We start from the raw sequence: 4,209 nt of genomic DNA on the forward strand, positions 1-4,209 counted from the left end.
AGAAATAGCGAGAGAGAGAGAGAGAGACAGAAAGACAGAGACAGAGAGAAAAGGAGAAAAATAGAGAGAGACAGAGACGGAGACAGAGAGAAAGAGAGACACTGACAGAGAGAAAGAGAGAAAGACAGACAGAGAAAGAGACACACACAGACAGACACAGAGACAGAGAGAGAGACAGAGAGAGAGAGAGACAGGAAGAGAAATAGAGCCAGAGAGAGTGACGGAGATAGAGCGTGACATGCAGAGAGGCATGGAAACAAATACAGAGAGAAAAGGAGAACGAGAGAGAAAGAGTCAGAAAGACAGAGAAAGACAGACAGAGAAAGTGAGAGATACACATACAGAGAGAAAGAGAGAAAGACAGAGACAGAGGGAGCCAGAGAGACACAGAGAGAGAGAGAGAGAGACAGAGAGAGAGAGACAGAGAGAGAGAGAGAGACAGGGAGAGAGAGAGAGACAGAGACAGAAACCTGGATGCAATGCACCAATCTCTGTGCAGAGAATTTTCCCCCGATTTATGTTCTTGCTGTGATATGAAAACTGCGATTTATGCACAACTAATTGAAGTTTTTTCCTCTTTTTGATTTCTTCCAGGCCTCTGAGAAGGGAATGGTGAGAACATTCAATATTTTATCAGTTTGCTATGATCTGTCTTTGTCTCTCTCTCTCTCACACTCTCGCTCTCTCACGCACATACACACACACTTACGGAATGTACAGAATGATTAAGTTGGATTTTAGGGCCAGTGACTATGGTCTTTCTTGTTTGTCTTTCAGTGGAGCGGATACAGAGGCAACAGATTGTGGCAAGAGCTACTTACACTTTACTCATCTCCAAGAGCTTCCTGTATATGGCAAAGATCACCATCGTGCTGCTCAAGGGGAAGGTATGAGAATTACTAGGACATTTTGCTGACGTGTAAAACGGACCCCATTCTCTATTCTGTAAACTTCAATCCTCTCCAGGTTTTCAGGCATCAGTGATGCACATTCCCCGCACTGCCTGTGCGGAGTTTGCAAGTTTTCCCTGTGTCTGCGTGGGTTTTCGCCGGGTGCTCCGGTTTCCTCCCACATCCAAAGACTTGCAGGTGATAGGTAAAATGGCCGTTGTAAATTGCTCCTCATGTAGGGAGGTGATCGGGAATATGGGATTACTGGAGGGTTATTATAAGTGGGTGGTTGTTGGTCGGCACAGACTCGGTGGGCCGAAGGGACTGTTTTGGTGCTGTATCTCTAAATAAATAAAAAAGTAAATAAATAGGGTGAATCACTGAACCCAGTCCATGTCATTGTGCATGTGATTCGACAGTGAAACCAGACTGTCTATTAGCACCACAGTGTCGACTGAAATCCATCTAGATCCTGCACCAAGGGGTCCTGAATCTCCCCCACCCTCTCACATGAGGACAGAGTGAGCGATAGAGAAGGAGAAAGAGAGAGACGTAACTAGAGAGTAATAGAGACAATGTGAAGGGGGGGGGGGGGGAGGGACAGAGAGCGAGAAAGAAAAAGACAGAGAGAGAGAGATTGACAGAAAGAGAGACAAAGAGATAGAGTGACAGAACCAGTGAGGGAAATGCTGAGAGAGTTGGAGAGAGTAAGAGAAAGGGATAGCTAGAGATAAATTGTGTGTGTGTGTGTGTGTGTGTGAGAGAGTGAGAGATAGAGAGAGAGAGAAATAGATAAATATAGAGAGTGACAGATATAGAGAGAGTCTGGGGAGATAAAATGAGAGAGAAAGGCATATCGACAGAAACAAAGAGAAATTGAGATACGAGGGATAAACAGAGAGTGAGAGAGTGTGTCTGTATTACATACATAAAGAGAGAAAGAGTTTGGGGTAATGAAAGAGAGACAGAGTGAGAAAGGAAGTGTCACTGAAAGTGGCAACGCAGGTGGAAAAGATAGTCAAGAAGGCATACGACATGCTTGCCTTCATCGGTCGGGGCATAGAGTATAAAAATTGGCAAGTCATGCTGCAGCTGTACAGAACCTTAGTTAGGCCACACTTAGATTATTGCTTGCAATTCTGGTCGCCACACTACCAGAAGGACGTGGAGGCTTTGGAGAGGGTACAGAGGAGGTTTACTAGGATGTTGCCTGATCTGGAGGGCATTAGCTATGAGGAGAGGTTGGATAAACTCGGATTGTTTTCACTGGAACGACGGAGGTGGAGGGGCGACATGATAGAGGTTTACAAAGTTATAAGTGGCATGGACAGAGTGGATAGTCAGAAGCTTTTTCCCAGTGTGGAAGAGTCAGTTACTAGGGGGACATAGGTTTAAGGTGAGAGGGGCAAAGTTTAGAGGGGATGTGCGAGGCAAGTTCTTTACGCAGAGGGTGGTGAGTGCCTGGAACTTGCTGTCAGGGGAGGTCGTGGAAGCAGGTACGATAGCGACGTTTAAGAGGCATCTTGACAAATATATGAATAGGAAGGGAATAGAGGGATATGGTCCCCGGAAGTGCAGAACGTTTTCATTTAGGCAGGCATCAAGATCGACGCAGGCTTGGAGGGCCGAATGGCCTGTTCCAGTGCTGTACTGTTCTTTGTTCTTTGAAGATTGAGGCACATAGAGAGAGGAAGAGAGAGAGAGAGAGGAGCGTTTAAGGGAGAGACAGACAGACACAGAGACAGAGAGAGAGGGAGACAGGAAGAGACAGAGGGAGAACCTAAGAGAGAGAAATAGACAGAGAGAACATACGGGAGAGACAGTGAGAGTGGGAGGGACAGGAAGGGAGAGAGAGAGAGAGAGGAGAGGACAAGGGAGAGACAGAGTGACACAGAGACACAGACAGAGAGAGAAACACATAGACAAAAAGAGAGAAAGAGAGAGACAGAGAGAGAAAGAGAGAGAGAGAGAGAAGCGTTTAAGGGAGACAGAGAGAGAGCCCTACTCCCCTACTCTTTCCTCATCACCTTGCAAAATTTACCCTTTCATGTCTTAATCCAATTGTCCGCTTTTTCAGGCACTGATTTCCAGATGACAACAACGCTCTGAGTTTTAAAAAGAACTCATCCTTCCCTCTGGATCTTGTTAAATGCCATGAAATGTGTTTCCACTGACTCGAAATCCTTCCCAGGGCATTGTAGAAGAAATATTCCATGACTGACTCAATCTTTTTCCTTCCTTTTTTTCCCCTTCCAGATATCGGGAAAGTTGACGAAAAATTTCGATTAACTAAGCCGGGGCCAAAAACTCTGCAACACGGCACTCGTCACAACATATCCTGCAGAAATATGGGAAAGGAGGAGGAGGCTATTGGGTCATATCCCTATCATTGATATGTTGTCATTTTCTATTGGTTAGTAACAGTTTGGCAACTGGCAAAACCCATTAGATCTTTCAGAGGAATTGGATTACAACATAATTAAAATTTATGTCTCAATTTCTATTCAATTCATTTAACCACTTGTCAGCTGGTTAGCTGAACTGGGTACGCTACTTTAACTAGTTGAGATGTCTCCTGTCCAGCTTTGACCCGTTTGCACACTGAGCTTTATTTCTTTAAGTTGAGCTTCTTCATGATGCACCCTTCTCTCTCTTGTGACATCAAGCAGGCTAATAAAAAGATCTGTGGAAATGATACGCTGTGGTTTTAACTCTGCTTTTCGCACCTTTACACAACATTTCACCAGGCATTGCAGTTCGCCAGCTCGCAGGAGAAAATACAAAACAGATACTGAGCTGAAAACAACATGAGAAACACACAGCAGGAACAGAGTCGAAAGGGGCTCCTGAGGATGGGAGGAAATAACACGGCGGGCACATCAGCATTTTGCAGGAGTTTAGGATGGAGGGTTAATAGGGAGTGTTAATAAGTGATGCTGGGTGGGTGCCCAGCACAGCTTTTTGTATGACCGACTGGCTTGCCCAGTCATTTCAGAGTCAGCCACATTGTTGCAGGAATGGAGTCACCTTTTAGGCCAGGCCGGTTAAAGATGACAGATTTCCTTCTCTCAGTGAGAGATGGGTTTTTCAGGAAATCCAGTAGTTTTATGCTGACTATGACTGAGACCGGCTTTTTATCATTTTTTAAGTTCGTTCATAGGATGTGGGCGTCGCTGGCCAGGCAAGCATTTATTGCCCATCTCGAATTGCCCTTGAGAAGGTGGTGGTGAGCTGCCTTCTTGAACCACTGCAGTCCACGTGGGGTAGTTACATCCACAGTGCTGTTAGGAAGGGAGTTCCAGGATTTTGACCCTGCGAC

At 45.5% G+C, this 4,209-nt stretch overlaps 1 long non-coding RNA gene across 1 annotated transcript; it reads left to right on the forward strand.

The window, feature by feature from the left end:
• Nucleotides 1-434: 434 nt before the first annotated feature.
• LOC137359840 (uncharacterized) lies at nucleotides 435-3,572 on the forward strand. The gene is made up of 3 exons (XR_010971573.1): nucleotides 435-612; nucleotides 778-887; nucleotides 3,147-3,572. It is a non-coding gene; the product is annotated as an uncharacterized lncRNA (long non-coding RNA).
• Nucleotides 3,573-4,209: the final 637 nt, after the last annotated feature.

The sequence above is a fragment of the Heterodontus francisci genome, unplaced genomic scaffold (assembly GCF_036365525.1).
Source record: "Heterodontus francisci isolate sHetFra1 unplaced genomic scaffold, sHetFra1.hap1 HAP1_SCAFFOLD_419, whole genome shotgun sequence".
Classification (NCBI taxonomy): domain Eukaryota; kingdom Metazoa; phylum Chordata; class Chondrichthyes; order Heterodontiformes; family Heterodontidae; genus Heterodontus; species Heterodontus francisci.